Source organism: Mesocricetus auratus, unplaced genomic scaffold (assembly GCF_017639785.1).
Source record: "Mesocricetus auratus isolate SY011 unplaced genomic scaffold, BCM_Maur_2.0 Super-Scaffold_100047, whole genome shotgun sequence".
In the NCBI taxonomy this organism is placed as follows: domain Eukaryota; kingdom Metazoa; phylum Chordata; class Mammalia; order Rodentia; family Cricetidae; genus Mesocricetus; species Mesocricetus auratus.
In genome coordinates, this window is record NW_024429224.1 from 802,344 (window position 1) to 823,565 (window position 21,222).

Genomic DNA, 21,222 nt, shown 5'->3' on the forward strand with positions numbered 1-21,222 from the left:
AGAGAGTCATGGTTGTAGACAATTTTTAAGACGGTATTATAAAGAACAAACACTGACAACCCAAGTAATACAGGAACAGGACATAATACCTGCTAATCTTCCAAAACACGAATAGCCCTACCTTAAAAAATTAACAGACAAACCTGTATGGGTTTATCAATGGCCTGTAACAACAGAGAAATTGCAGGCTTTAGAAGAACTGGTACAGGAGTAACTAAATGCTCAGCATATTGAGAAATCAACTAGCCCTTGGAATTCTCCTATATTTGTTATCAGAAAGAAATCAGGAAAATGGAGAATAATAACAGATTTAAGAGCTGTTAATAAGGTGATACAGCCAATGGGCTCTCTACAGTCTGGAATTCCTTTGCCTTCTCTATTGGCTAAAGGATAGCCTCTCATAGTTATTGAATTAAACGATTGTGTTTTTAGTATACCATTACAAGAAAAAGAAAATTTGCCTTCACAATGCCTACTCACAATAAATCTCAGCCTGCTAAGAGAAATCAATGGAAGGTTCTCCCACAGGGAATGTCAAATAGCCTCACCCTATGTCAACATTCTGTAAGGCAGTCACTGGAAATAATACGTAAGCAATCTCCTCAGTCTATAGTTTACCATTACGTGGGCATTTTATTATCTGATTCAAATGTAGATAATTTAAAAAGTATGTTTGAAGAAGTAAAGAAAATTTTGCCTTGTTAGGAATTACAAATTGCTCCTGAAAAAAATGCAAAGAGGAGAGTCTATTAATTACTTAGGGTATAAAATAGGTTTACAAAAAATTAGACCCACAAAAGGTGCAAATTAGGAAAGATGGATTGCAGACTCTTAATGATTTTCAAAGATTACTATGAGATCTCTATGGCACATCATTGAGATAAAACTGATCAATTTAAGCAAAACCTTAGATGGTGACAAGGACTTAAATAGCCCGAGGAAATTAACAGCTGAAGCTAAGAGAGAACTGCTTTTGGTGGGAGAGGAACTACAGCTTGCACATGTGGGTTGTGTGAATCCAAAGCGTAAGTGCACTCTAGTCATGCTACCCTCCAAGCACCCCCTACAGGAATTTCAACGCAGAGGGAAAACATTATCATAGAATGGATCTCTTTTTTTCTCTTAAAAACATTCTAATAAAATTAACAAATAAATATTCTAAATCATATGGACTACAAGGGCAGAGGCCAGAGAGAGTCTCCTCCAGGAAGAAGGACCCTGGTGTGGAGCTGATGCTGCTGACCTGGTGAGGAGCACACGATGGTGGAAGTAGAATTGTAACGAGCATTCTTCCCGCCAACCTGGTCCCTGAGCCGCATCAGTCCCAAATGAACACGTAGGACACTATATTAATTTTGAAGCTGTTGACCATTTGCTATGGTTTCTCCATGGCTAGCTCTGACTTAATTATTAACCCATAATTAGTAATCTGTATATTTTTACAAGGACTTATCTTACCGAGGATGCAGCCTCATGCGTCCTCTCTTTCTGAAATCACATGGTGACTCTCTCTCTTTACTACATTTCCCAGAATTCTCCTTGACTCCTAGTTCCACCTATTGGCCAACAGTGTTTTATTCATTAACCAATAAGAGAGACATATACACAGAAGGACTTCCCCCGTCATCTCTTTTCTGTCTAAACCCTGTCTCAGATAAAAAAATAAATAAAAGTAAAAAAATGGAGTAATAATAATAAATAGATAATAAATAAGCCATGTAAAGATGGAAAATACACAGAGAGTCTAGATACTGTATGTTATTGTGTTGCCTTTGAATTGTTTGAGTGATGAGGAAATAGCAACAACTACTAAAAGAAATGCTGCTAGATTAATTCAACATATATATTAAAAATGCCTTGACTTCAAAATTTAAGCATAAGGATATGCTACTTTGAAAAAGAGATTTTACTTGTGTTTCCACAGAAAATAAACAACTGTGGATTCCTTTCAGACTTCTATGGTTTCATGAAGCAAAACCTCTGAAAGCAGTGGCCCAGGTGATCCAACATCTAAAACAGCTGAGATGATGCAGCCTTACGGACACAAAAACAAGGACTTTGCCAGGTTTCTGTGTTTTGTCATGATCCCCATGGTATGGACAGCGCCCCCAACTATCAGGAAGCAGTTTGGAATGAACAACACCCAAATTCCCATATATTGTTTATAATTTTTTTGTTTTCATTTAAATAGGGTTGCTTATAAATGGTAATGATCACAGTCAATCTCTTTCTAAAGGGAAAAAAGGGAAGATGATATAGAAATGAATACTTTGTATTGGTATGGATTTTCATTTATTGGTACAAATTTAAGGTCAGTTTTGTGATATTTATATTTCTCCTCTTGTTTAAGTATTGTGCTTATACTGATCTTTTAAAAATGTAATGCATTATTAAATACAGATTATAGATAGTTACCTATAATAAACTTATAGTTAGGTTAGTTAGGTTTTCTAGATATACAGAGATGTATTTGAGATGGATAGATATTCTTCAAACCTTTCAAAGACCGTCAGAAAATGGCATTTAAAATGTTTTAAGGTTTTTCTTGACAATGAGAAATGTCTGCTCCTGGCAGTACCAATCGACATCAGAGAAGAAGATGGCCATCGAAGAAACTTGTTATGGAGTTTGCTTTCAACATGGCAAGACTAGCCATTTGGGCAAGAAACTGTTCTTTCCTGGACTGTTTGGCTGTTGTTGTATAATCTGGATATGTAGGATCCACAGGAAAGTGACTGCTGAACTTCAGAACAAGATGGACAGTCCTGCTTCATGGAAGAGTCTGCCAGACTTTCATCAGGACACAGAAAAATTACTGACAGACTGTCAATTCAGATGGACAGCTCAAAATTTCCTGCTTTGCTGAGAAATCTGCCAGACACACTGTGGCCTATGGGCTGAAGATGGATGCCCCAACGTTACAGAGGAACTTCAGGTGACTGTCCAGGCAGTGAGATGTCTCTGTCAATTCTAGTGTTTATATCTTATCCTTCTGTGGTCTTTGATAGAGTTGAAGACAGATAGTTATAATTACAGTTTTCCTTAGTTATGATAAAAGATAAGTTACATATAAGACTTTAGACTCACAAATATAGGATAGATGATACGTTCTTTAAATCTTGCTAAATGTTAATGGACTTAATATTGTAACTATAGTACTTACTTGGTAATTGTTTTGTTATATGTAATTTGACTATGTTAAAGTTAAAACCTTTCTTTTTATTTAGATGGAAAAGAGGAGATGTTGGGGAAGTCCTTCTGTGTATGTCTCTTATTGGTTAATGAACAAAACACTTTTGGCCAATAGGGAAGCAAGATAGGTGGGACTAGGAGAGAAGGAGGATTCTGAGAAATGTAGTCAAGAGTGAAGAGTTGCCATGTGATCCCAGGGAAGAGAGGATATGTCAGGATGCCGTCCTCAGAAAGATAAGTCCTTATAGAAATATACATTAGTAGTCATAGGTTAATACTTAAGACAGAACTACTCAATGAGAAGCTCTGGACATTGGCCGACAGCATTGTAGCTAACAGAGTCTCCATGTGTTATTTTGGAGGCTAAAGTGGAGCCGGAACCCAGGCAGGAGTCCTGCAACATAGAATGGATCTTTTTACCACATAAACTGATTAAAAAATTAGAAATTTATGTAGAAAAGATCTCTGAGTTGATTCTAAAAGGAAAATTGAGACGCAATCAATTAGCAGGAATAGATCCAGCAGATATTATAGTACCTTTTACTAATGATGAAATAGACAAATTATGCGCAGAAAGTGAACCCTGACAAAGAGCGTGCAGTAATTTTTTGGGAGAGGTCAATATCAATTATCCCAAAGGCAAGAGAATTCAACTTATAAAGAGGACTAACCAGATCCTTCCTCGCATTGTAAGGGAAACACCAATAATTGGAGCCCCTACATTTTATACTAATGCAAATAAATCATGAAAGGCAGACTACAAATCAGAAAATTTAAGTAAAGTGGATTTAAGTCCTTATAATTCTGCCCAAACGTTAGAATTATATGCTATTCTTATGGTGTTAATGGATCATAAAGAACCTCCCAACATAGTTACTGATCCACAAGATGCAATATGTTTTGCATATTGAATTTATACCAGATGACACAGAATTGACTTTATTATTTATTCAATTACAAGACATAATCAGGAACAGGAATCATCTCATATATAGAACAGATATCGGATCCCACATGGGTCTGCCAGACCCTCTAGCACAAGGTCATGATGAAACTGATCAACTATTGATAGGAAATGTGCTAAAGACATCAGAATTTCATAAAAAAAAAACACCATGTCAATAGCAAAGGTTTGAAAAAGACTTTTCCATCACTTGGCAAGAAGCCAAGGAAATGATAAGTAAATGTTTTACTTGCTCTTTATACAAGCAAACTCCAATACCTGCAGGAAGTAACCCAAAGGAAGGAAATCTGGCAGCTGGATGTGTTCCATTTTGTACAACTTGGAAAATTAAAACATGTACCACCACACCACTGATACCTATACAGGTTTTCAATGGGCAACTGCTTTGAGTTTGGAAAAGGCTGATCCAGTAATTACACATTTGCTAGAAGTTATGGCCATCTGGATATATCTGTACAAAAAAAGACAGACAAGCTCCAGCACATGTCTCTAAGAAAATGAAAGAGATTTTTGCTCATTATAATATAAGGCATATCACAGGTATACCACACAATACAGAGCAGGCAGTTGTAGAAAGATCAAATTGAACTCTAAAGGACATGCTAAATAAACAGAAAAGTATGATAAAGAACCACAGAAACAGGTTGCGTAGTGCTTTGTTAACTTTGAATTTTCTGAATGCGAATAAGAAAGGAACAACAGCTTCAGAGAGACATTGGATAATAGAAAAAAAAACTACAGAATTAAACCACTTGGTATGCTTCAAGATGTGTTGATCTCTAAATGGAAGCCAAGACATGTGTTACACTGGGACGAGGTTTGATTTTGTGTCAATAGGTGAAGAAAAGCTATGGATACTATCAAAATTGGTAAAGATTCAGTTTGAACAAAACACCTCTTAATTAGAAGAGATGATAGCTCATCAAGGAGCATGGCTGTTTAATCTAAACTAACCTATAAAACTTAACAAATGCTTTTCATTTGACCAGATATAAGTTGCCAAAGGAGAACCTACCCCAATTTTAGGGTTGGGGAAGGGTTTTATTTTTGTCTTTTCAGGAGAATGAAGTTATCCAGCTAAGGAATCCAGAGACCACTAGAAAACTGAGACACCTGAAGAAAAAGGACAAATAATCCAGAAAAATTGTCCCAAGAAAAGGAGTTAATTTGTCTATTGGTATATGCTACTTCCAACAGGATAAAATTTCATAGATCTTCCCAAATGTTTGTTTCTGTTTTCCTCTACAGATATAGAAAGCAAATGGCTCTATTGTCATCCAATTAAAGATTAAAGCTGGCTTTGGAGTTGGAGTTTGGCTCTCTCTTTTTTTAAACCCAAGCATGCCTGTTAAAGAAAGATCAAAATCTCTGTCTCATGTCAGAAGAGCCACCCAATATGGAACAGAAGAAAAGCAAGTATTTAGGGAATATTGCATTGCCATTAGTCTTTTAATCCTTTGGTTTTTATGTTACTTTTAGCAGTTTTTCTTAAAGCATAAATATTATATTTATATAAAATTTATAAGATTGATATATGTATTTTGAAGTTTTGTCATGATATCAGTGATCATATTGAGTACTAATTAATTCTAGAAAAAGGTTTCATCTACCTTCCTGCACATGATTTCAGGCTTAAGTCTCTACCACTTTTCTACAGTGAACCAGGACCCCACCTAACAGCAACCTTTATAGTCTCCAAAAGGAGGATAAAGCCCCACAACAACTATTTCCCCAGGTCTATGGCAATACCATTAAGCTGAACAACACCAACCAAAGATGAGCTTTGGACTGCAAACTGCTCAGAACAATTTTGAGGCAGCTAGCGGAGATGGCCCAGCCAGAACTTGAGTGAGACAGGCCCTGCACCTTCCCATTGTGCAGAGTCTGAACAACAAATGCTACAGCTTGACAGTTAACAGATTTTTTTTCTTTTAAGGATCCCCTAAAGATGCCATTGCCCTCAGACAGCAGGAAGTAACTTTAAGAACACGATGCCCACATTCCCAAGAGGTGGGGTAGGTGGTTTTTGATCACTCATTAGGTTATGGCTATTTGTCATTGTTTAGGGGGATTGGTTACAAAATGTTGTTGGTTACGGTCAGGAAGAAAGTTGAACAAAGGGAATTTGATTAAAGGTTTCTGTTTTTAAAAAAAGGGGATACAGCCGGGCGTTGGTGGCACACGCCTTTAATCCCAGCACTCGGGAGGCAGAGGCAGGTGGATCTCTGTGAGTTCGAGGCCAGCCTGGTCTACAGAGCGAGTTCCAGGACAGCCTCCAAAACAATACAGAGAAACCCTGTCTCGAAAAAAAAAAGGGGGGGGATACAGATATGATAGGAGAAAAGGGTAGATTATTGAATCTACTCTGAGAAGAAAAAAAAGGGAGACTATGGATAAGATAAGAAAGTAGATTATTGCTTTAAAAAGCAACTACTAGTTTTAAATATTTAACATTGGATTTTTGTATATTGTATACAAATATTGCATATTGATACAAATTTAAGATTAATTTTGTTAAAACATATTAAACATGTATTTCTAATATTGTTCAAGGTATTGTACCTATTACAGCTCATTTAACAATGTAATGCAAATTTCCAGTCCTTGAAAGTTATTATTACCAACTATCTAAGATAAGAAGGAAATGTAGGTGAGTAATCAGTCAACTATTACAACCAAACTTGTAATCAGATTAGGCATGTTAGCAAGGTCAAACAGAGATATATTTTAGACAGGTCATTTTCAACCACTTTAGAGATATACAGGATATGGCATTTAAAATGTTTTAATAACATGAATTTTTATGACAATGAGACATTTCTGCTCCTGGCAGCACCAATCTATTTCAGAGAATATGATGGACATTGAAGAAACACCACATGGAGTTTACTTTCTTTGTGCCAAAAGTAAGCCACTGGGCGAGAAAGTGACGTTGTCTCCACTGATGACAGTATACTGCCAAATTAGAACAGGAGGACACAAAAGAGAGTGACTACAAAACCTTGCTGACAAGGCGACAGCCCTTCAGAAAATCCTGCTTCACAGAAAAGTCTGTCAGAGATGCTAGGCCTATAGGCCGAAGATGGAAGCCCCAACATTGCAGAGCAACCTTGGGTGACTGTCCAGGCGGTCAGCTGTGTCTGTCATTTCGCACATGTTTTGGAAGTCGCTTGCTCGTGCTTCCTGCTTACTCAGTTAATATTATTTCCTCCTAGGTTTTCTGAGGGAGTTGAAGACTAGATAGTATAGATATAGTTTTCCTTGTTTACCAGACTCAGTCAAGAAACTCACTAAAGATGTGATAAGTGTAATAGTTTTGAAAGACATTAAAGGATAATTTGATAATGCTAATTAGAATAGAAAGTAAATTAGATACAAGACTTTGGACTCACCAAGATAGGATAGATAATGAAGTATTTTCTCTGAATTTGTCAAATACAAATGAACTAGACATTGTTGATGTAATTATTGCCTGTATATATTATATATAGCTTTTCCTATGTCAGTTGTAGCCTTCTCTTTTGTATTAGACAAAAAGAGGAATTTTGATGACATATTGTTTATTGAAACCACTGGAGATGAGAATAGCAAAGCAGTCATACTAGTTAGCCATAGAAGCCAGGCAGTGGTTGCACACACCTTTAACCCCACAACTCAGGAGATAAAGGTAGATGAGTTGAAGGCCAGCCAGAGCTACATGAGATTGAATCGATCTAAAAGAGGAGCAGAGTTTGTGCCTTTAATCCCAGCTCCAGAGGGGTATAAAAGATAGGAGCAGGGTCTTCAGTGGTCAGTCTCGGGCAGTCATTATCCAGTAACATTGAGGACAGAAAGGCATTCATTCTCCAGCCACCCTGAGGAGAGGCAGCGGTCTGAGGCTTGGTGAGAGCTTGTAGAGACATCATCAGCCATTTTAACATGAGGTAGAGGTAAGAGCTACTGGCTCGGCTGCTTTGCTTCTCTGATCTTCAGCTTGAAGCTTGAACCCCAGTATTTGTCTTTTACTTTTCATGCTACACACAAGCCTATAGAAAACATTAGATGGGGAAATTGAGCATCTCCTCTAGTCTCTGGAGGGAGACAAGGGTGCCTGCCTCCTCCACTCACATTCAGGATTGTGCTCAACATCTTAGAGCTCTCAGACAAGAGGAAGACGCGACTGGAATAAAAGTAGGAAAATAGGCCGGGCGGTGGTGACACACACCTTTAATCCCAGCACTCGGGAGGCAGAGGCAGGTGGATCTCTGTGAGTTTGAGGCCAGCCTGGTCGACAGAGTGAGTTCCAGGACAGCCTCCAAAACAATACAGAGAAACCCTGTCTCGGAAAACAACAACAACAACAACAACAACAACAACAACAAAAAAGTAGGAAAATAAGTCCAACCTGTGAAAGATATGATAGACCTTACGGACTCCACCAGAAAACTTTTAGATCTGATAAACATCTTTAGTAAAGTTTCAAGAAAGAAAACTTAATATATACACAAAGGAGTCAGTGGGTTTTGTATGTACCAAAAATGAACTAAGACAGAAATTAAGAAATATATTCCATTCTCAATAGCTACAGTCCAACAACATGCCTAGGAATAAATCTAACAAAGTAAGTGAAAACCTCTACAATGAAAAAATAAATTGAAGAAGAAAACAGATAATGGAAAGACTTTCCATGCTCATAGTCTGGCAGCATTGAGAATGTGGGAAAAAAAACTATACTAATATTAGAAGTATAAAATTACTCTACTAATTCAATGCAATTCCTATCAAAATTTAAATGATATTCTTGATGGAACTAGAAAAACAATCTAAAAATTCAGACACAAACACAAAAGACCATAGATGGTCAACTCAATTCTACGTGTGAAGAGCAATGCTAGAGGAATCACAATACCTGAACTTAAACTATCCTACTGAGCCATAGTGACAAAGACAGCATGGTAAATGTATAAACACTGATATGTAAAGCAATCATCAGAAATAAACCCTCACAGCTGTGACCACTACATTTTGATAAAGGTATCAATAGCATAACTGGAAAAAAAATCCATTCAACAGAAGATGTTGGCATAAACAAACAAACAAAAGAATGCTGCAGAAGAATAAAACTAGATCTCTATTTCTCACCACACACACACACACACACACAAATTAATTTAAAGTAGAACAAAGATTTTATTTTAAAGCTGAAACTCAAACTTCTAAGGAGAAACACTTCAAGATGTAGGAACAAATAACTTACTGAATGGAAGGAGCCCCAATAGTACAGGAAACAGTCCCATGAACTGATAAATGGGATTGCAAGGAATTAAGGGTCTGGGTAAAAAGAAAGCCTACACAATGAGATCTTTGCCATCTCTATACTTCAGCTGGAGGTTACTATGCAGATTACATAAAGAACTGAAAAAATTCCAGCAGTGGTGGTGTACTCCTTTAATCCCGGCACTTGAAAGTAGAGGCAGGGGCAATCTCTGAGTTTAAGACCAGCCTGGTCCACAAAGAGAGTTCTAGGACAGCCAGGGCTGCTACACAGAGAAACCATATCTTGCAATTAAAAAAAAAATGAAGAAAGAAAATACGCCAGCCGGGCGATGGTGGCACATGCCTTTAATCCCAGCACTCAGGAGGCAGAGACAGGCGGATCTCTGTGAGTTTGAAGTCAGCAACTGGCCAAAAAAATGTTTTTTTAAAACTGTTCAAAATCCTCAGCCATCAGGGAAATGTAAATTAAAATGACTTTGAGCCCCTATCTCACCCTGGTCAGAATGGTTATCATGAAGAAAACAACTGACAACAAACGCTGTCAGGGACTAGAGGCAAGAGGGATCCTCATCCGCTGCTGGTGGAAATGTAAACCAGTGTAGCCACTATGGAAATCTGTGCAGAGGCTTCTCACAAAACTAAAAACTAAGCCGCCACGTGACCCAGCTCTGCTACGCCTGGACTCTGTCCTACCAAGAAATCCTTGTCTGTCTGTGTTGACTGCTGACGGATTCATAATAGCAAAAACAAAAAACAAAAAACAAAAAAAAAATTGAAGTCTGCGTAGCTATGCATCTGCTGGTGGATATAATAATGCAGTATATATAAATACACATGGGAATCTTAATAAGCCACAAATAAAAATGAAATTTGCAGGAAACTGGGTGAAACTGGGAAATATTATATTGAGGTAACATAGCACAAATAATGAAAACCCAGAGAAAGCAAAGTGGCCAGCCATATGAGTGTTCTCACCTCTATCAGCGCTCAGACCGAGGGGGCGATCCACCAAACCTCAGACTGCATCTCCAGATTGCACCACTTCTTACCAAATCTCAGACTGCTCCTGAGACTCCAGTGCTGGGATTAAAAGCATGAGCTCTGTTTCTCTTTTATACTGACTAACTCTCGTGTAGTCCAGGGAACCCTTGAGCTCACAGAGAGCCATTTGCCTCTGGCTCCACAGTGCTGGGACAAAAGGTGTGGCCACCACTGCCTGGCCTCTATGGCTGTGGCTAGCTTTGGTCCCATAGGCCCATAGGGAGTGGCATTATTAGGAGGTGTGGTTTTGTTGGAGTAGGTGTGACCTTGTGTCTCTGTGGGAGTGGGCTTTGAGGTCTCATATGCTCCTTTATAAGAGTTGTCATGGTCATGGTATCTCTTCACAGCTACAGAAACCCTAACTAAGATAGAAGTTGGTACCAGGAAGTGGGATATCGCTATGATAGACCCGATGGTGCTTTTGTTTGGAAGAACGTAGACTTGGGACTTTGGGTTTGGAAACAGTGGAAAGACAATGATATTGAGGGTAATTCAAACTGTGGAGGCCCAGCTCAAGAGGTTTCAAAGGAGAAGAATTTTAGCATGTGGTCTAGAGACTATTCTCATGACAATTTTGGCAAAGAATGTGGCTGCTTTTTGCCCTTATCCAGAAAGTTTGCATGAGAGTGAGGAGACTACAGTGAGGAGTTTTGGATTAACTGTTGGCAGAGGAAATCTCCAAACAGTCTAGTATACACTCTGTTGTGTGGTTATTTGTTGTGGAATATTACTTTAGTAAGCAAAGATGTGTTACATTTGTTGTGTTGCAGAATACTACTTTATGCTGGAATATAATCTGTTTGGAAGCATATAATCTGTTTTTATTTTGATTTTAGAGGGGATTACAGTTAAAAGATTGCATGAGTCTCAGAAGAGACTTTGAACTTCGGACTTTTAAACAAGTTTGAGACCGTTATAGACTCTGTGGACTTTTGAAGTTGGACTAAATGCAGTTTTTGCATTATGATATGGCCACAAGCCTATGGGGGCCAAGGAATGGAATTTGGTGGTTTAAAAGAAAATGGCCCCCATAGGCCCATAGGGAGTGGCAATATTAGGAGGTGTGGCTTTGTTGGAGAAAGTGTGTCACTGGGGGTGGGATTTGAGGTTTCATGTGCTCAGGCTACGCTCAGTGTGGCTCACAGTTCACTCCCTGTTGCCTGAGGATTCAGATGTAGAAGTCTTAGCTCCTTCTCCAGCACCGTGTCTGCCTGCACGCCACCATGTTTCGTCATGACGATAATGGACTGAACCTTTGAAACTGCAAGCCACTCCAATGAAATGTTTTCTTTCATATGAGTTGCTGTGGTCATGGTGTCTCTTCACCGCAATAGAACCCTAAGACAGGAGGGTGACAGAACTTAAGTGGCGTGAATGTGAAAAGTGCGTCCCATTGGGGGCAGATTGGGAGAGCACAGGGAGGAGGGGCAAGAGCAGCTTTGCATGAAAATACCGCAAAAAAAAAAAAAAACTCGCTGCTTTGTGTACTAACTAAAAAGTTGGGTGTGGGAGAGATGGTTCAGTGGTTAGAGCACTGGCTTCTCTTCCAGGTTCAGTCGCCAGCACCCACATGGTGGCTTGAAACAGCAGGTAACGCCAGTTCCGGGGATCCAGTGCCCTCTCTGACTTCCAAAGACACTGCATTCACACAGCTGTGGCTTTACACATAGAGATTCCTTGCTTAGGCAGGTGAGGTGATACATGCTTGGGAAACAGAAGTAAAAGGAATTCAGGGTCATCCTAAACTACAGAGAGGCACTGAGGCCTAACCTGGGCTACACAGGTTACACAGGAAAGCCCTGTCTCAAAAAACTACTTCTTGGGCTGGGCATGGTGCTACATGCCCTTGAGCCCAGTACTCAGGACCCAGAGGCAGGTGGGCATCTGTGAGTTTAAGGACAGCCTGGCCTATGTAGCAACTTCTAGGCCAGACATAGCTTTGCAAGGAAACTGTCTAAAAACAAACAAAATCTTGGGCTACCCAGCTGGCCCAGCAGTTTACAACATTTGCAACCAAGAAGTGAGTTTGATTTCCAGGAAACACATGGCAGGAAGAACCAAGCGCACAAACTTCCCACTGATCTCCACACGTGCACCCGCACTCGTACACACGCGATAAGTAAAATGTATCAAGAAGTCAACGCTTCCTGCTGCTTCAGCTTCCGCGGCTCCGCTTGCTCACTGTCTCCTCCATCCTCCTCTCTCCGTGTATTTCGGTAATTTATTTGCCCAGTGGCACTTCTTGGTTCCATGCTGTCCTGCCCCCAGGCCCTACCAGCGCTGTTCTGCACCACTGAACTCAGTCCACTCCCTTCCCTGCCCCAGACACTCCTCCCTGTTCTCTGCGCCACCAGCACCAACATTCATCCAGCGATAACGACAGAACGACACCATTAGAAAACGGATTCCATGCTGGACCTGTTGAGAACTGCAGTGCCTAATATGTTCAAGAAGAAATGTACGAAAGTTAAAAGCCAGGACCGAGGAGCCACAGTGAAGATGAGGTGGACACTAGGGATGTCACATTTAAAATCTGAGATGTTCTTGAATTTGCCTAGATTCTGAAAATCCCGATTGATGACAGAGAACACGCTGGATTCCAGGAGTCTCTGTGGGAAGGCACTGTGAGGTAGGCGAGCATGGGAGACAGCTCAGTAACCAACAATACTGTCGGGCAGCCTCCTTCACCCGCATGGACCACACACACACAGCCCTCTGCAAGCGTGAAGAGCCAAGTTTAAAAGTCAGGCATGGTGCTGCATGCTAGAACCCTAGTGCTGGGGAACCCCAGGAACAGGGGGGAGGGTTCTGGGGGCTTGCCCACCAGTCAGTCTAGCTGAGGTGGGGAACTCGAGATCCAGGGAGACCCTGTGACCACAAAAAAGAGACAGCAAGTGAAGACACCCGACTCCTCCCTCTGGATGCCATATGTGCACGAATGGACCATGTGCACAGGTGCACAGGTGTACATGCATGTGAGTGCACACAGGCACGTGCACACACTGCACGCACACACAACACACACACACACCTCAACAACTCCAGTTCTCACACGCTGCTAAGGGAACAAATAGTGACCCAGCAATTTCACATTTCCCTTCTGGCTGCACACCAATGTTCTAAGCAGGTTTGAACAAAAGCGCTTGCATGCTAACCCCACCCCGGAAGGGACTACCCTGGTCTCTGATGAGAGAAGAGATAAGCAGATGTGGCTGGAGAGCCGCTCAGTTGTTAAAGGCTAGGCTCACAACCAAAACTACAAGAGATAAACAAACGGGGGCTGTGAAGCGGACACAGCTTAACAACAGCAAAAATCAAATTACTCATAAGCACACTACAATTGAATCTCAACACACTGTGTGAGTGAAATAAACCAGACATGTTTGGTTCTGTTTACATGAAGTCCAGGAACAGGCAGAATCAACCAGTGACCGACAAACTCCGGAAACGGCTGTGTGGGGGGGAAAGAAAACGAGGATTTTCTCGGGTGATGACAGTTTTTTAAGACTCACTATTGTTAATGGTGTGTATGTGTGTCTGTCTCTATGGGGTGTTGCTCCTGCATGCAGAGGCCCTCGGGGGTCAGAGGAAGGGATCAGGTCCCCTGGAGCTAGACTCACAGGCATTTATGAGCCAACTGACTTGTCCTGAGTGCTGGAAACAAAACTCAGGTCCCCCTCAGCTGAAGAGCCATCTCTCTATGCTTGATGAAAGCATTTGTCTCATTTTGGGTAGTTGCTTAGCAGGTACTGACAACTGAGCTGGCATGGAGCTCCGGTGGTAGAGTCCTTGCTTGGCATACGAAGTCCCGGGTTCAGTCCCCAGCGATTATGTAAGTGCGGAATAGCAGTGCGCCTTTACAGTCCTAGCACTCGAGCGGAGGCGAGGCAGAAGAAATACATTCAATCCAGGCCTGCATGTGTAAGTGTGACCCTGTCTCAAAAGATTAAAAAATAAGTAAAAGGCGCCGGGCGTTGGTGGCGCACGCCTTTAATCCCAGCACTCAGGAGGCAGAGCAGGCGAACCTATGTGAGTTCGAGGCCATCCTGGTCAACAGAGTGAGTTCCAGGATAGCCTCCAAAACAATACAGAGAAACCCTGTCTCAAAAAACCAAAAAAATAAAAAATAAAAGGAAATAAGTAAAAGGCAGTTGCTTACATTTTCCTGCCTTCTCGCTCTTCGGAGTTCTAACACAAAAGGTCTAACTAACTGTTCCTTTCCTCGCGTTCTGTCTCTTCTTTGGAAAGCACACTCATTCTGACCCTCTGCTCGTCACTTGCTCTGTAGATACCTCACACCAGGCACAGCTGCTTGCATGCAGACCTCCGTGGCTCTCTCTCTCTCTCTCTCTCTCTCTCTCTCTCTCTCTCTCTCTCTCTCTCTCTCTCACACACACACACACACACCACACACACACACACACCACACACTCTCACACACGCACAGTCTCACATTCACACATACTCTCTCACACACACAGACTCACACACAGAGACACACACACCCTCAACACAGACGCTCTCGCACACAGTATCTCTCCCTCTCTTTCTCTATCTGTCTCTGTCTCTCTCTCTCACACACACACACATACACACACACTCACATAGTCTTTCTCTCACACACACTCACACATACTCTCTCACACACACAGACTCACACACAGAGACACACACACCCTCAACACAGACGCTCTCGCACACAGTATCTCTCCCTCTCTTTCTCTATCTGTCTCTGTCTCTCTGTCCCTCTCTCTCACACACACACTCACTCACACACACACACATACAGAGTACTTTTAATTCCCTTCCTGGAGGAATCCAGAGTGATGGGGAGGCAATCCTAAAGAGCCTTTTGTCCCAGTCACTGTGTTGGTGGCTGATGGCTCCAAGGCAGTGTCTGTTCCCTTTAGGACCCAGTTGGTACATTTAGGCAAAAAGATCTAAAAAAATCACCTCATGGTGTTATGAATATATTCCCTCTCCAAGAAATTCCAGCTAGCAACAAAGCAAAGGCCTTAAGACCTATGGTGGTAGGGAGATAAAGCCTGGAGAAGAAATAGCCAAAGGGTAGCCACCTGGTCTGTCATTTGTGATCCCCTTGTATGTTACCAGAGAATCCAGGTTCTCTTCTGCAGGGGCTTAGTCTTGTTGGCAAAAAGAATTTTAAAACAGACTCAGAAGGAAACTCAGGAACTGTTTCATGAAAATGTACAAGACCAGCAACAGGGCAGGTAAGCCATAAATCTTGTCAGCTGCTGGGGAGGAGTCGTGTAAGTGTGTGTGTGTGGGAGAGAGAGAGAGAGAGAGAGAGAGAGAGAGAGAGAGAGAGAGAGAGAGAGAGAGAGAGAGTCTGTGTGTAAAGCTTGGTCCCCTCTGGTCAAAGAAACTTGTAGACCCTGACCATCATCAGTTGGGGAACGTAGACCCTGGTACTAAGGGAATTTGAAGACTGTGGGGAGCATGTACCCCAACTCCCAGTAAACTTTGGGCCTTTATTCTCATCAGCCAATGCAGTCTGGAATCAGCAGTGCATGTTCCTGCCCTGCTACCCTTACTCTTCCTTGAGCACTGGTTCTCATCAAATGCACTCCCTAGGATTAGAATAAATTCGATCCCCAAGAAAGAAGCAAACTTGTCCCTGCACAATGTCATTTAGAATTCAAGTCAACTTGTTGGAGAGAGTGACCAATCACTGGTAATTTAAGCTTTATGATAAAAATAAATAATAATAGTAACTATAAATGCTTACTGACTTCCAGGTCTAGATCTGTAAAAAGTGATCAGATGTGCCCTATGTCCAAGCTTCTCTTCAAGGCTGTTGTAACTGACTCTCTGGGGAGTAGGAGAGCTCAACAGTCCAACTTGGTTGGACTGGAGCCAATGAAGATTCAAGGGCTAAAGGAAGAGCCATTATTTTGAACCCTACCCCTGGGTCAACCAGGCTCCCAGGGATGATGGGACAGTTCTCCAAGGGTCCTGACAGCTCTCGCAAGTCCCTTGTCCTCTGGACTGGAGCCCTGGTGGCAGACGTTGAATCTAAGGATTCTGCAAAGAGGAGGGTCAACATGGACAGAACGCCCTGGGGACTTCCAAGGGAAGCAACATGGTCAGCAAGCCCCCAACTTAGCCCAACAGATGGCAAAGCTGGCAGGGGAGACAAAGAGGCTTCAGGGGATCTTGAAAGTCCCTAAGAGTAGCCTTAAGGAGCACCAATAGCCTTTAGCAACAGAAAGAAAATTGAGCACATTTTCAGATACCTCGGTTTTAACCACCCAGCAAGAATGTATAGCCAAAGATTCAAAGAACTGGTGAGAATACAGAATCAAAGAGTAAGTAGATGTAAAAGGGAGGAATCGGGCCTTCAGGCCTCCCTCGGGCTACCAACACACCAGGAAGGGAACCTGGAGTAAAGGACTCTCGCCCTGCCTGGCCATAAACAAAACAGCACTGTGTAACCTGGCAGCTTACACAACCCACACAGACAGTGTCCAGATTGCCATGGAGGAAATGATCTGTTCATCTCAGGAGCCGCATGATTGTGCCTCCTGTCATTTACAGGGTGTGTGTGGACTTTCTCCACTGGGTCCCCTAGATTACCTTCCAGTGCCTGAAAGTCAGCAAGTGCGGCCACACCAGGGACTTCTATGCCTCCATCTCAGATGCAAGTGCCCAGCTCCACTGGGCAGCCATCTGCGTCCTAGACGATGGGTAGCCAGACAGGCATTAACAAGCATGAAAGCCATTGAAGATGGCCTCTCCCATAAATGTGGCAGAGCCGGGATTCTGCTGAGGCCCACGGAGGTTCTTTCTTAGAGTCAGTGGAATCTAAGTCCTATCTCTGGGAGACACAGTTTATTTATTTTTTCTTCATGACAGTTTCTATGTGTAACAGACTGGCTGTCCTGGAACTTGTACTGTGGACCAGGCTGGCCTCAAACTCACAGGATTCCATGAGCCTGCCCTTGAACCACAACTCAAAAAACTCCTCCCAGTCTCTGCCAAGATTCATGCTTGCCTATCTTGCCATTTTCTTCAAATTCTAATAAAATGGTCTTTAGTTTTAAAATACAAAAACAAATCCGCACTGGTGTGTGAGGTCAGGTACAATAGAGCACACTGGGATTCCAAAAGCTAGGAAGCTGAGACAGGGCATCTATGGAGAGAGCCCAAGGCCTTGTCAGGCCTACAAAGCAAGACCACGTTTCAAAACAAATGGCGGATCAAAAGGGGCTAGGGGATATTGCTCAGAGGTAGAATAATTGCAGGGGCTTTGGGTATTTACAGCTCAGTGGATAACAACCCAAACTGGGTGTGTAAAGGTCCTGGGTTCAAATGCCCTCATCAAAAACTCCATCCCACCCCCAAACACACATCTCAAGACTGTTGTGTAACAGTTTTGTCCTAGATTAAAACATTTCACCCTGCAGGGAAGTATCTTAAGCAGGGAAGTTAACATCAACAAGATAGCTTCAGGAAGACCCTGAAACTGACCAGATTCACTAGACCCCTCTAGCCAGAGCAAGCAATAAAAGCTGAGAGTCCCTCACAGACAAGCCAAGCTGCAAAGAAGACAGGCCTGGCCAGCTGACTAGAAGCAGCAGAAACCAGCTGAGCTGCCTAGGAGGTTTAGACCAGATTAGACCAGAGTCCCTTGGAAAGGACACTCTCCAACCTGTCATGCTGCCTGCAGGATGTATAGTGTACTCCGGGTTCCTAGCTTTTGTGAGCTGTCACCTGTGCTGGGGTGGGCACTGGTGATGCAGCTGTCTGTGAGTCATTTATGCTCCTGGAAGTGACCCCCTCACCCATACTCCTGTAAGTAACCTCAATAAACACTCACTGGCTCACAAAGCTGGACTCTGGTGGTATCCCTACTTTGGTCTGTCCCTATCCTGGGTGAGTAGACATGTGTTTAGTCTCCCCAGGAAAAGTTTGGTTACATAAGACCTCAGCCACTCCATCGAAAATGGCCAAAAACTGTCCCTCCAAGAACCTTCCAGATCACTGAACCAAAAATGCTTATGACTTGTGGATTTTAGTGTATGTAAATTACAGTGAATTTTAAGCTAGAAAATAAAATTTAAGTATCTAAAATGAGCAGAAAGCATATTCACTTCAAATAAAATAATAAGTATGCCTGACTGCAGGTATTTAAATGCTCAGTCCCTACCCCTCCCTTCCACTCCCCCAGCCCTCCCCCCAAAGTCCTTTAGGCATTTTCTAGCAGTGGTGGGCTGTGTTGATGAGAAAGAAAGCCTGCAGCCTTAGAGACCAACTGGACCCCATTCACACCTCAGCTTTGATGTAATTACTGAGATCCCAGCGACTTGGCTTGTTAGACTAGGGACCCTGAGGGACCCATTTACACTAGAAGTCCCACTAGAGACCAGACGTGCCCAGGGAATAAGCCTCATGGTCAGCCCCTGGCACAGAGTTGTCACAGAACTGGGGAAGAGAGAGAAAGGTCACTCCTGCCCTGTGACTCAAAAAAAAAAAAAAAAAAAGTTCAGCCACTGGAGGACCTGATTGTAATCAACTGATCTACTTACACCTTCTGATCTCAGGCATTGCCCCACGAAAACTGGCCAATCACAGGGAATGGGGGGCGGGAGGACTCCCCCAAAGCACCCTCTGAGGGGTTCCTAACAGAGACAATGGTTCTATCTAGTACTCTCAGAGAAACAGGAGCCTGCACCTCCAGATACCCCTCAGGCCACTGGGGCCTGAGCCAATAAGTCCTCAAAGCCTCTGGAACCAGGTGATCCCGAGGAAAGCTTCCAGCCCAGCCCTATTTAGTCGCTGGGCACCTGTTAATTGCAACAGATATAGCTTGGAGCGGCATCCGGCTCCCGTCAGGGAGGAAGCAACTGCTCCCAAAAATAACTGTGACAGAAAATAAAAGAAGACAGAAAGTGTCTAGTACCAGCAAGAGGCAGAGGTTCCATAGTCCTGACGCCCCAACCCCAGCACACCCCAGCCATGGGTGAACCCCCTCGCCTTTGCCTACCAAGAACCTGAGAGTGAGGTCTCCAGCAGATTCCTTACTCGCTGCTTGCCAACAAGAGACTGTGCCAGGGAAGGTGTCTCCCAAGTAAGAAAAGGCAAGACCAGGGCTCCACCCAGAATCTGCCTCCTGAGACACACCTATCAACCTTCAGGCAAATGAAAGAGGCAATCAGATCTATTCTGGGGTCGATAATGCCAGACAAGCAAAACCAAAAAAAAAAAAAAAAAAGAGTTCATGGGTCGCGCGGGTCCTTCCTGGGGGAGGAGCAAGTGGTGCTGACACAAAGCCCTCCTCTCCTGGGTCCAGGCCCCACCGCAGGAAGACAGCAACCTCAGGCTCCAGACGCTCTGCTCTCCTCTGTTCCCAAGCCCTGCATCCTGACATAGTTCTCGCTTTGCTGTTTCTTGGATGCTTTTCAAGAGTTTGTGCAACTGCATATATGTGAAAATACCACAATGAAACACATTACTTTGTATGCTAACATAAAATAAAATATGCTACTATAAAATAATAAAGCGTGTGTGTGTGTGTGTGTGTGTGTGTGTGTGTGTGTGTGTGTGTGTGTGTGTGTGTGTGAGCGCTCTGTTGAGCAGTTTCCCTGCCATCTTCAAACGCTGGGTAAGGTGGTGTCTCTTTGCGGTGGGAACGAAGCGGTTTGAAAAGTTGGTGCCTGAGACTGTCCAGGCTTGGTTTTGGGCTTCGTCCTTCCTAAGCTCTGTCTGTCTGTGTCTCTCTCTCGAATTCAGGAGTTCCACACTTTACCCCCACCTGCTCCCCTTTCTTTCCCGTTTGTTCGGAGGAAGAGCTATCCCGCCCTGTCCTACCCTATAGCAGGATAGGACACCTCCTGCCTTTCCAGACTCTCTGGTTAGTACTGGTGGCCCCGAGTTTGTCTGCGGTGCCCAGCCCAGCCCGGCCCTGCTTCTCGGATACCGAGGGAAGGGGGTGGCCCCGGCCCTCAGCCCAGCAGGCCCTGGTCTGGAAGGTTAGACAGATGCAGCGACGCGGTACAGGGTGGAACAGGGCCTGGAGTTAAGAACTGGACACAGAGGAAATGATCAAGTGACCAGAACAAAAACAAGGACCATAGTAGGGCTAGGCCGGAGCAGCGGCACTGCCCGCTCGCTCACACCGCTTCCCCACGCGTGACTACTGGTGGCTTCAGTGTCCGGAGCTCCGTGGAACCCACCTGATCCGCAGAACCAGGCCCGGCGGGTGCGGTCGGCCGCGCAGGGAGCAGGACCGCGCTCGCCTGGCGGCGCCCTGCGCTGCTCCGTCGGGGTGTGCCGGGTGTGCCGGGCGGGGTGTGCGCCCGCCTCCGTCCCCGCGGATGCCTCCTCCGGGCAGCGCGCCGTGGCGGGGGGCGCGGGCGAGCGGCGAGTGCCGAGTGCGGACCCGGGAGTGGGAGCCTAGAGCGTCCTGGCCCCTGACACAGCGCCGGGCGCGAGTGCACGTGTGTCTGGCTGCGGGAGGAGAGATGTTTGTTTCATCTCCACTCAAGCAGAAAAAAGCCTGAAACCAGCAAAAAAAAAAAAAAAAAAAAAAAAGACCCTGGTCAAGGCCTCCTGTCTCCCTGACCTTCCTGCAAGGGTCGCAGAGGCGGGACGGATGGGGGGTGGGGTGTCACCCGAAACAAACGAGGAAGGAAAAGGGCTCAGGGGCACTGGCTAACAGCCAGACACCTACACGCCTAGGTCTTCCCCTCCGTGGATTTCCCAAGGGGAGAAACAGCCACAGGCTCCAGACTGCAATGGATGGCTAC

General features: G+C 43.6%; 1 protein-coding gene across 6 annotated transcripts in view; it reads right to left on the minus strand.

The window, feature by feature from the left end:
* Positions 1-20,924, minus strand: part of Ggta1 (glycoprotein alpha-galactosyltransferase 1 (inactive)) — an 88,394-nt gene extending 67,470 nt beyond the window's left edge. For 3 of the 6 annotated variants that reach the window (XR_005873162.1, XM_021234086.2, XM_021234082.2), the window contains exon 1: positions 19,461-19,537. The gene's annotated coding sequence lies outside the window, so the exon portion shown is untranslated. Of the gene's footprint in view, positions 1-19,460; positions 19,538-20,649 lie in introns of those variants that run through there. The other 3 variants (XM_013122045.3, XM_013122046.3, XM_021234087.2) reach the window with 3 other exon arrangements.
* Between the last annotated feature and the right edge of the window lie 298 nt (positions 20,925-21,222).